Below are 12,620 nucleotides of genomic sequence, written 5' to 3'. Positions count from 1 at the left end.
TGTGCTCTCCTGTATGGATTACTGTCGTTTTTACGTCTGCTTTTATCTGCAGTTTAATATAAAGACAGGAAGGGAAGACGAGAGTGAGAGAGAGGAGGACAGGTGAAAAGGGTCAAGAGCCACTTAAAAACAAACACAATGTTCCCGGCCTGTTGTCGCCTTGTGTTTTAACCTGAGAGCCTGTTGTCCACGCATTGAACGTTATTTATTTCTTTATGTGTATGTAGGTGACGGCCATTAAGCGTAAGTGATTACAAGGGACGTGCAGCGGCATCACTTAAAGTGTGAGATCATGATATTCACACAGAACGATTAACTCATAATTGACAGTATAATTAGGGCTCAGATGAATCGTGTGCATCGTAATCCATGTCTCTGATAGCCAAACAAATAATACACCTCATATCTACAGGAGGATTTATTCAGTGCTAACAGAGGTAACTGAGAGGTCGAGGAGAAAGCGGCCAAGCTCTAAATGCCGTTTTAATGTACAACTGAATTTTAATCTGGGTTGACCTTTTCCTTTACAACACGGGTAAAAAAGGGCATAAAAAATTCAATCTTTCAGCCGCTTCCAGCGACTTTTAGTGCTCCCAGGCCATCCTGCATTACCACATCTAGGGCTGCAACTAATCATTATAATTATAATTATAACTGACATAACCGTCAGTGCTGAAAAAAATAGAATAAATCGAATTGAATCGTGGATTTGAACAATTGCGACATCCTCAGTTATGATGTTACCTAAAACATAATCGTCACATCTTTGAGGACACATCTCGTTGCAGGAGGAGAAGCACAGTTCAAAAAGCCACAGGATGAAGCAGTGTCGCCACCCCCGCCTCCCCTCCTCTTCCTCAGTTCATCTGTAATCACAGGGCTGTGTGTCACAGCCACCCCCAGGCGGCTAGGTAATGGGAACAGCCACTTCCCAGTGCCTCCAAATACTCGAGTTTGTAGCAGAAAAAAACCAAGCACAAAAGGTGCAAATAGTCTCCTCTCAAAATGACACAAAGGTGTCTGGGACTATGTGAGTCACAGCGCTGAAATTCAACGCTCTGTATTCTGCGCAAGATGAAAAGTCAAAAAACAACATCTGCACAAACAGCGAGGAAGAACAGCGAGAGGCAACAGAGATAACAACCAAACAGGCAGAGACGGCGGAGGCTGGGAAGAAAAGTGCAGCAGTGATTGTTGCGGAGAGATCCATCACAACTTTGACAGCATGTGTAGAACTTATTACGAATATCTATGAAGAAAACTGTCACGCCTGCTGCTACTGGATGTGTCACGCACCAAAACTGTGTCTCTTGTTGATCTCATGCTGGAAAACAAAGGCAGAGACAGACATAAAGACATCGTGACACACAGACCTGAACCAATAGTGTCTCCTCCAGCTGTTGGACGCTGCAGAGGGAGCGCACCAAATACCAAAACAGACAGATTATCAGCTTAGGACCCTAAAACGCTTATGGCAATCATAACGCTGCTACGGCTAGTGTGTGTGTGTGTGTGTGTGTGTGTGTGTGTGTGTGTGTGTGTGTGTGCCAGTATGTCAAATATCATGTGTCGCACATGACGTCTAGTGTAGAGCATGTGTGTCCCGTCATAGCATGGTCACACAGTTGGTGGAGAGGATTAATGGGGAACACCTCCACACACACACACACACACACACACACACACACACACACACACACACACACACACACACACCAAGAATGCCTCTCTGATCTGCTCGGAGACAACAGGGGAGGGGTGAGGACGGGTTCAAATCCCCCCCCACCACAATAAATTCTCTGCCTGTATCCAGGAGGAAAGTAGAGGATGGGGGATGGACAGATGGGAAGGGACTGGAGGAAGAAATGGAGGAGGATGGAGGAAGGGAGGGAGGGAAAGTGATGAAAAAAATAAAAAGATGGTAAACCCAAGGGTCGGACAGCATCCATTCATGTCCATGGATGCCCTCCCCACACACTCACACACACACTTAAAGCCGGGCACTCATTAGTCCATTAGCAGCACATAATCGTTCTGGTTATCATTCGTCATACATCGCTGACTCTTACTCATGCGGTCAGGAGATGAAAAACTCACACAAAACACACACACTTTGCACAGACATGCGTTTGTGTGTGCATGTGCTGACTTTCACATGACACACATGCAACTCTCCAGCGACCTGTACGTCCTCTTACTCACTCTCCTTACAGCAATTGTCTGAGCCACGGGTTGTGGTAATGCTCACATGTCACCCAGGGCAGCTTAGCCCTCGCAAACTACCCCATAGGCTAATGCTAATGTAGCTACGCTCACTGATATGCCGGTGCAATGAGCAGCAGAGCGGCTGTGAGGACGACCCAGCAGACTGCGGACTGTACCATCTTTCAACCGATCTTAAAACAAGATGAGTTTACAGCCACGTTAGCAGCTCTGTGAGGCTGTTGGCTACTGAGCTGAATGCTGCGGTCGGCATGGTAACATGCCAACAATGACAATGCTAACATGCTGATGTTTAGCAGGTATAGAATGAACAAGTCCCGCCCCTTCTGGTGTGCCCCATGAGACGGACATCAACCTTGATATAAACTTGAATAAGTAAATTAAATTCCTTATACGTCTGTATACGTCTCCCCTTTCCCATCACCATCCAAACACAACTCTTCCAACACTTTTGTGCTGCTCTTTGTGATTGCTATGGACGGCGGTTACATTTGAGAAGAAAGGTTTGGGTGATAATTCTCTGTAGGTTCACAACTACGAGCGACCCCTTTCACGCTGTCACATCGTCGTTTGATGTATTCTTTAAAAAATATAGATCATAGACGCTTTGAAGTCCTTAATGTCTTCCATCTCATCTCTTCCTCTGTTCTCGTCTCGCCTCCCCTCTCCAGAGACACCACCTTCCACCTCCACTCCTCATTCCTTCCAGTTAGTCTTCTCCACTGTCCCTCCACTCCCTGCCTCTGCCCCTCCCTCCACATACCACTTAATCCCAGTGTAACAGCCACAGCCCACCTTTTTGACACCAGAAATTCCCAACACCCGTAAAATACCTCCCACCCCCTCTGACGAAGCTGTGATTGTAGGGTACGACATGTCGGGACAGGCGAGCAAAGCCAGACCATCATCTTGAGACCAGATAACCTCTGACTCAGAGCAGACGGGACAACCTCTTTATCAGACTCCGGTGTCACTAAAGCAGTCTAAATGGAGGTTTGTCACTGTGATGAATCACTCAGCACAAACAGACCTGCTCCAAGCATGAGAGGTGTGAGAAGTTGGGAGAAATAGCTCTGTTTCTGTTGTATGCACTGTGACAGACACATCGAAACAACTTCTGTATCTGTGAACAGAATGACCCACTTTCCCCACAGGGAACATTAAAGTTTCATCAAAGAACCAGAACAAAAATCGACCTCTATGGGTCGTATCAAAGCGGCCTCTCAGACGCGGAGTCGGGGTCGAGTTAAACTTGGAAGTCTGGATCATGCAGACTCAGCAGGAGATTGTGCTCCACTATTTAAATAGTCTTTATCATTTAACTTTCTCAGTGCATCCAGAGCAGCGAAACAACCAAGTGAAATCATTTCTCCCCCTCGTCCCATCGGAGCACTTTAACTTTCTGCAGCCTCCACGCCTTATGAAATAACTATCAGCTGTGAAAACTTTAAGGAGGCGCTCCTCCTGTAAGAATGCAAGGCCAACGGTTTTCCCCCCCAAAAAAAACCACACATAGGCTCACAGATGGGAGGACATATGCATGTGCATGCAACACATGTACACAGCCACCCACACACTCACACACAGGCAGGCAACATTCCCAAGAAGTGCAAGTGGGTGTTTTTTTTTTAAAGGAAAGGTCAAGTGCTGTGAGAGCGAGACGTCGATAGACTTTAAAACACTAAAAGTTCTTATCGTGTCCGCTTGGACAATGCTCTTCCAGGTCATATTTCTCCTCCTGCTTGTGGTTTAATATTTAGATAGCCTTCATTATCTGCTTCTATTGTGAGACAGCCAACGAGGTTAGTCTGGAGCGGGAACAATAAGTCGATTCATTGATTTGTTGACAGAAAAAGAGTCGGGATAATTGCTTAATGGTTTAACTGACAATCCAGTCTGACTGGCACCGTTTCTATCTGCCTTCATGACTCGGTGATAGACGAAATGATCACATTACTGTGAGGTAAACGGAAAGCGATCCAATTGTTTTCTGTGACAGCAGCGCCAACAAATATGCCACTTGGCAATGATATACGGGTGAAAGTTGTCAGTTGTTACTTTAGAAATCTTTAGGTGTTGGACTTAAAGGTATTGTTGAGCAGTATAAATCAACAACAACACTAAAAGTCTGTAGGCCATGCTTTGAGTGAGATGCTTCAGTGTGCTAACATGCCCATAAAGACTTTGCTAGCATGTAAGAAAGTATCCACAAGCTTCCCGGGGAAACGATTATGGGTGACGCTTCCTGCTCGTCGGAGCTAGCAGCGGCAGCAGTTTCAAGGCTCGAAGCATTAGCTAAGCAGTAATAATAGTGTAAGTAGCTTCCAGTGAAGCCGCTAACTAAGAATGAGGATTAGCACCCCGTTCATGCACGGTATCACGGTGGCTAGAAACGAGGTGGATAATGTTAACATACAAGTTAAGAGATGATGATGGTGCTTGATTAAAAGTCAGATGATCAAAGTTATTACAAATCATCCTCTGGGGACCATGAAAGTCTGGACAAAATTGTTGACAGATCTGGAGATCAAACACGGAAATGTCACACTCACGGTGATGCTAACGAACACATTAGAGGTTCATCCTAGTCATAAGATTCATCATCTGGAAACCATGAATATCTGTGTAAAACTACATATCAATTCATTCAGCACTTGTTGAGATATTTCGCTGAATAAGTGAAAAAATGTGACCTTCTGGTGGCACCACAGAAAATGTCAGATGATGACCAAAAGCAAACATTTGAAGATGTCACCTTGGAGTCTGGAAAACTGTGACAGCACCGTTTTCTGACATTTTCTGGACAATTACTCGAAAGTTGCTCATTCAGGTGATACTGAAATTCAACTCAATTCAGTCACCATCGCAGTGTTGTGTTTTAGTAGTTTGGGGAAAACCCAACAAAACGACAGAGTGTCTGAATTCCCTCCAAACCACACAGTCATAATTCCTTTAATGAGGCTTCGGAGAGAAAGAGGAGGAAATGAGTGCATGTGTGTGTGTGTGTGTGTGTGTGTGTGTGTGTGTGTGTGTGTTTGTGTGCTTGAGACCGAGAAAGTGAACGACGGAGGAGAGAAAGAGGGAGAAGAAAGGAGGCTGCGACCGAGGGAGCAGATGCAGGGAATGAAAAGCCGGCTGGCGTAAAGTAGAGGGAAGGTGAGGGAGAGTTTGTGTGTGAGAGTCTGGGAACAGACGTTGGTCCTGCATCCCTGCAGCCTCGTCTCGGCTTGGCACAAACACGCTACCCCCTCGTCTCCAGCCCCCTTCAAACAGCTTAACCATGGCCCGAACATGCTGGCAGGGAAGCAAAGCACTTCCACTTAACCATATCAAAGTCAGCTTGGCGCTGCACTGAAAGAGCATTTAGCCCTGAAAAAGTGCCTCTTTTTTTTTTTTTCAGAAACAGCATGAGCAGCTGAGGGGGAATGCGTCGCGGCAAGCTGCATGGTTATTTGTGCTGAAAATTTTCCTGTTGTTTTGTTTTTTATCTCCACGAGTGTTGGAGCTGGCTGAGGACTGAGGACTTGGGGGGATAGGCTTGACAAATTGTTGCTTTTGATCAACTTGGAGGACATGCAGCTGAAAAGATAACGTCAGCTCAGCTGGCAGGTTGTTAAAAGGAAGGGATTTTAAAAAAATATCAAGGCATTGACACATTTCTCTAGGTAGGCAGGCTGGTTTTAAAGCCCAGAAAGCAGGGGAAAAAAGTGATTTGCAGACCATCTGGCAGGTAGAAAGCTGCCCACAACTGGAGATATCTCCTGACAGAACAGTCGAGGCAGCTCACTTCACATGCAGTTATTCTTCTGTACTCCTGCCATGTTTATCTGCTCTCGCTCAGCTGGAAGATCCACTGTGGGTGGTATCAGCGTGCAACAGATGACAAAAGACCGATGCCCTTTGACCTCGAGCCTCAACAAACCTGGAGGGGCATTTCTAAAATCACTGACCTGATTCTCTCACGTTTTACATCTCAACTGCGTGTCCTCTTGCACCCTGTCTCATCAGGACAGCACTCACCCACATGCATAAACACAGTGACAGCTTCACAATAACACATCTCCCAGTTTAAGCTTTAATCACGTGTCTCCAGGAAAACACAAAGCCTCCTCAAGGCCAGACATTACTCACAACACATCATCTGTCAAAACTGACGCCAGAAACGCACATTTAGATCTGATCTCTATGAGTCACAGTTCTGCCACTTTTCAGTTCAGTTTCTTGAATAATATACGACAAACATGGAGCATTAACACATTTTTTCACCTACATTTTTATAAAAATGTCCCCAAAACAAAACAGAATTTCATGCAACTTACAATCCTGTGCACTACTCAGAGATCCGTGTCAAGAAGGCTCCACTTTCACATAAGAATAATGATGGTTTATGCGTATTTATCCAACAATGAGTCGCATCCTTGGTGAGCTCAGTTCACGCCTCGCTGTGATCCACTAACCTACTGCCCCGGAGAGCATGAAGCTTTCCCCCCACACAATCCGGAGAAAGGAGTCGTTTTCTGAATGAGCGCACCTCACACAGCCATCATATATCATGAAGTTGCACCGTCCGATGCTTCAACGTACCTCAGCAAAACTTCACAACAGCGGCTCCTCAGTGGCGTCTCTGCCCGTCTACCTGCGCCTCTCCATCCATGCGTAAATGCCAGAAGAAGAAAAAAAGTGCGTTTTCGCTTTTTACGCAGAGCGCTCCCAGCTGGTGGCGACGTTAGATTAAAAAGGAGGAGTGAATCAGTCCCATGAGAGTGAACCAGCCGCCCGGAGGAGCGAAGGATGTTCGTCGTTTGTTCCCTGGTGAGGATCCACGCAGCGGCCGTCCACAGCAAACACTGAGCCCCCTCGCACACATTCCAGTTTGTGTTTGCAGCGCTCCTCCTGAACAACGGCGAGCCAATCACAAGCGGGGGATGTCACAGGGAGGGCGGGGCCTGTCTTTTTTGTGCCCCCATTGTGTGTGTGCGCGTGTGTGTGTGTTTGTGTGAGGATTTACGTGCGTGTGGGTATAGGTGCGCGCGCATTGGAAGCATGAATCAAACTTGGCGTATGGCCTTTCTCTCTCTCTTTGTCTGTCTGTCTGTCTGTCTCTTTGAATGAGCTTTATTGGTATGTGTTTTATGGTATCAATTTTAGATGATAGACTTAAATCAGCCCATCTACGGATGTTCTTTCTCTCTCACTCTTTCTGTGTCTGTGACGAGCAGAAACAAACACACAGGACCTCACAAACAGGGCTGCAGCTAAGTTTTTAAAGATACTAAGACAAGGAGCCTCCCGTGTCCATTTGGTTGGTTTGTCAGCAGGATTACACAAAAACTACTGAACGGATTTCCACGAAACTAGGATGGAGGATGGGTCTCAGCCCAAAATAGACCCCATTTACTTTTGGTGCTGATCCAGATAAAGGGATGGATCCAAGAATTTTTTCTCACCTTTTTTAACATCGCGAGGGGTCAACATTTTCATTAATTAACAGGGAATAATGCGTGGATCTTGATTAAATGTGGCTGCTATGAGTGAGTACAATTTGATGTGGGTCCAAATAATAATAATCCAGATGTTTGGATTTAAAAATGTTTTATTTGATATAGGATTAGGCTTGATTGAATTAAAGGGAACTGTTGGGAAACATTCTGATTGGCTCTATAGCAAAATTAGTTGTTAGTTGGTTGGTTTGTAAACAAGATTGCACAAAAACTACTGAACGGATTTCCACAAAACTTGGGTGGAGGATGGGTCTCAGCCCTGTAAAGACCCCATTAACTTTTGGTATGGATCCAGATAAATGGACAGACCCAGGATTTTTTTTCTCACTTTCTTGAACATTGCAAGATAGGATGTTTTTTGTTGTTGGCATTTTTGTTAATTTCTCAGGGAATAACACATGGATATTGATGAAAAAACAGTCATGTTGGTGGCTGGTGGGCCTTGCTGGAGGTATGCACTCCACTGAGTGTCATTCTAGTTGGTTATTTGATTATTTTTCAGAGAATTAGACCGATAAAAAATATCATATATGCACAATCATGTACAGTCTGTTGTGTGTGGAGTGTATCTGATGGAAACATGGGGTCGCAACAAGGAACAAACATAATGCACACAGGGTGGGAGGTGAGGGTCATGAACTTGGAGTATTCCTTTTTCTTTTCATTATATATCATTTTATTTTAGTTTTATCTTACATTTACATGTTAATCAACTGTATAAAGACATGTTTGTGGTAAATATTTGTAATTTGTGTTGAAAGCAAATCCTAAAGAGCTTTACGGGGCTTTAAATCCTCTAATGTGTAACTAACTGTCTATAATATAATGTAAACTGCACTTCAGGGAACTCAAACTCCCATTTCCCCATATTTTGAGCCAGGACATGTTGACCTCTGTATTCTCAACAGGCCTGCACACACATACACTGTAGTCTGTGTTGTCTTGCTACAGGCATACTTCTCTGCTCTCTTTGCACACCACTCCGGCCTGCAGGGCGAATCCACGTCTGAGCACCAGATTTAACCAGCTGTCACCTCCTGAACTGTCTCTAACATTTCTCTTTGCCCTTGTCCTCTGGACAGCAGTGGGGCCATTTTTAGGAGAGAGATGATATCTTTTCAGCCTCATGGGTTTAAATTTAGGCCTTTCGTGTTCACTTAGATCTTAAATCCAACTTCTGCAGAGGTACAGTAAAAACCAGCTTCATTCTGCAGTGAAAGAAGCTTTATTTGTCCTCGTAAATGCATTGACAGGTTGTGAAAATGATGGTGTGATTATCTATGATTACACAGCTAAACAACGGGGGGCTTTTTCAAAAATTGCCTTTCCAATCCATTCACCTCAAGTGGGTTTACAGCGGCTGCTTTCCTCCTGGACAGCAAGCGACAAGCAAATTGAATTAAGGAAGGGAACCGTGAAAAAGACAAACACCTCCAACTTTGAGAGCCACCGACAGCGTGAAGCACGCAGGTGCTGCTATTTGAGGGCCGGGGGAAAATACTTTTCTGCGACAGAGCTCGGTATTAAGTAGAGTGACTCGTCTTGAAGTGCTCCTGCCAACATAATTGCCCTCCATAAGTGGATATGCTGTTCCGCCGAGTCCATACAAATCCAATTCAGCTTGCCCTTCTGAGGAGCAAAGGGAGCAGAAAATGGCTTGTCCCTTTTAATTCATCAGTTTGGTATTAGTGAAGGAAGGGATTTCATAATGACTCGTTGATATCATTAATCCTAAAGGGAAAATTCAGGGATTTTTCACTTCTTACAGGACAAATTTGGCAAGAAAATGAACTTTGTGCTCTCAGTTCTGAGAAAAATCATCTTAATTGACAAAATGCCAAAAGGAGGATCCTGGTAACTTTCCCCCGTGAAAAAAAAACAAAAAACAAAAGCAGCAATGAGAAGGCATTCCTCCGAGGGTTGTTGGTTAGGAATGAATAAGAAAAGCTGGCAGAGAATTTAAAAGCTATATAAATTGGCGTAAATGGCTCGAGCGCTGGGAATGTATCTGTTGTGAGATACTGAATAAGTGCAAGAAGAAGGATGGAAAGAGTCAAGAACCAACTTGAGGTTACATGATGATAACCGACCAAACTCCATCCACTGAAGTAGACCGTGAGATTTAGGAGAACGCTACTAAAGAGACCTCAAGATTATTTTTTAAATGTCAATTTCTAAGGTCAAGAATGAACCTTCACGCTCAGTCAAGAAGAAACGACAAGACAGCTGTCCTCGGAGGGTCGTTACTTGGGGATCAATGAGATACAGTCAGCCGTCATAACGCTAATTGAGCAGTGATGGGCTCGATGCAGGGAACTCAGTCATGCCTTTGCAGATATAAGTGGTGTAAGGAAGAAAAGACTCAATACAGGAAGCAGAGGGATGAAGGAGAGAGAAAAAAGTAAAGGAAGGCAAATTAATGCACGTTCAGAGCACAAAGCTGCGGTACATGAAGACCAAACCTAAACCAAATGCAGCCAAATAACAGTAGTTTTGTGAGATCTCTCTTATTAACACTTTTTTATTAATTTCAGGAAGTTTCTGCGCCAGGCCAAGAAACAATATATAGATATATACTGTATAAAACCACTCTCAGACATTTTCTCTTCTTACTCTGCATTCTTCTATCCTCTGAAACGCTGGGTAGAGCACATCCAGCTAACTCTGTAGGGTTTCCATAAGCCCCTCAGCTAGCGCTAACACGCATGCACACACACACACACACACACACACACACACACACACCCTCATTCTTCCTCCTGGACTCTCAGCTGCTGAACAGCTCAGCCTGTAATTATGGCTGTCATCAACAGCCCCTGACTAGCAGCTATATATACTGAAGAACCAGCACGCACTAACACAAAGAGAAGACCATACACACTTGAACCTTCAACTACACACACTCACACACACACGTTCACAGATACACAACATTACCATATAGCTGTTGCCAATCAAAATCGCAGCAACAGGTAATTTAGCATCAAGTTAATCTGCATCGTCGGCTCTAATCCGCTCAAGAATTTTCTCAGGAAGCAGAAATTTTCACTTTGGCTCACATACAGTGTAATGAACTAAGTACACTGTGCATTTTTTTTATTAACTTTAGATCATAACGTTAATCTTTCCTGTTGTACTCCACTGTTTTCGGTCCAAAGAAATGACTCAATGATCTGATTAAAATCACAATGAAATGAAAGGAGAAAAATGCTTTTTTGTCTCACTGAGTAGGCTGAATAGTTATACTGTAATATATAACAAATAAAAACAACATATGTTAGAAAATCTATATAGTTATTCTTTTAAGTCCCATCGCACAAAACCTGCAACTTCACTCCTAAATGATTGATTGTGACACCTTCCTTCCTCTTCCTCTCCCACTCACTTTCAAACAGTCCCTCCATGATTTACGCTGTACTTAAAAAACATACTCTTTCGAGCTGAAAAACACATATTTTGGTAGCAAGACTGCAGAATATTTACGATCCTCAATAAACATTCAGATATAGGAATATTATAAACAGTATGTTCCCAAGTATGTGTGTCCTTTCATTGACTCTGTCACGGTATGAATGAAACCAACCCCCCACTGACCTCCCAGCAGAGCAGTTCATTTCCATCTGTACGAGCTACAACCGCTGTCGGTCACCACCATCGACCTCCTGCTCCACATGTAACGCGGCATTGAAACACCTTCTGACGCTCGCTCTACCTCCAATTCTTCTGTGTTATTCAGTTAAAGCATTTATGTCCTCCATTCTCACTCGTTTTCTTTTCCGCTGAACCTTTTCTTCGTCTCTGCCCGACAACGTCTGACCACTAAACCAGGATGAGTCACATGACTGGAGGGCAGGAAGGTCAAGGCTAAGGGATGTACAGGCACAGCTGACAGCGTGTGTGTGTGTGTGTGTCACAGTGAAAGTGCGTGGCACTAAAACTGCTCCTTCTCCGGTTACTATCGCTGTTTTGGCTGACTCATTGTTGGACTTCTGTAGCTGTAAATTCACTTGAATCCAAGTATATTCTGACATTTTCAACTGAAATTAAGTTTCTGTTCACAGCACGGATACTGTATGTGTGTGTGCAGCTGTACTGCCTCCTAAATAATTATTAATTCAGCTCCTATACTTCTGTACAAAAAGTTGCATGTTATTGATGTGTCTCTACAGAGGTGAACAAATTACAGGCTGTATTCTGCCCTGTGGCACGGCTCCATGCTGCTGCCCCTTTAGTCTGTAATGACTGGTTGCTTTTTGCAGGTAGAGTCTCTCCCCCGAGGGCCTGTGAGGCGCCTCACAGGCCTCCTTCTTAAATGTTTTTTAAATTAGTTTCTGCCTATAGTCTGCCTCACCGGATGTAGACTGTTGCTTTCAGCCTGTCACTGGGTTCCTATTTCAGACAGCATTTTATTTACCCTCCACTGTCTGCGTGTTACCCTTCCTGCGTGTTAAATTCTTGTTGCTATGGGAAACAGCTTTAAGTTATGTTATGCAAGTAAGCTAATGTACGTAAAAGTTACGAGACTGGACGTAGCTATTTTAACCAATAAGTTTGATCTTTCCTTAATTTTGGAGCCTAAACCGAACCAAACTGCAAGCGTTTGGACACATTCATAACCGGTGAAAAGTCATAACGTCATAATAAGTGAGCTGTTCCTCAGCAAGCTTTATTTTGAAAGTCTAACCGCACGCACCATATAACAAATTACTGCTAACTTGACTGTGGATGGTAAGGTAAAGCGTGATGTTTTGAAGCTGAAGGCCACTGACCAAGCTGCCATATTCACGTTGAGAGTGAAAACATGTCGCTCTAATCAGCCGTGTTTCAGTTGTAAAAGCTTCGATAAAACCATCGTAGTCTACCTGGGAGGAAAGTCAAGGCTAAGAGCCAGATAGT

At 44.1% G+C, this 12,620-nt stretch overlaps 1 protein-coding gene across 2 annotated transcripts in view; it reads right to left on the bottom strand.

Moving 5' to 3' along the window:
• ripor2 (RHO family interacting cell polarization regulator 2) overlaps positions 1 to 12,620 on the bottom strand; it is a 62,443-nt gene that overhangs the window by 39,880 nt on the left and 9,943 nt on the right. Inside the window, exon 1 of one of the 2 annotated variants that reach the window (XM_073463597.1) lies at positions 6,808 to 6,896. The exons of the other annotated variant lie outside the window; for it this stretch is intronic. The gene's annotated coding sequence lies outside the window, so the exon portion shown is untranslated. Of the gene's footprint in view, positions 1 to 6,807; positions 6,897 to 12,620 lie in introns of those variants that run through there. 2 annotated transcript variants of the gene reach the window in all.

Source organism: Pagrus major, chromosome 3, assembly GCF_040436345.1.
Source record: "Pagrus major chromosome 3, Pma_NU_1.0".
NCBI classification, from domain to species: Eukaryota; Metazoa; Chordata; class Actinopteri; order Spariformes; family Sparidae; genus Pagrus; species Pagrus major.
This window is presented reverse-complemented; position numbering and strand designations above follow the sequence as displayed.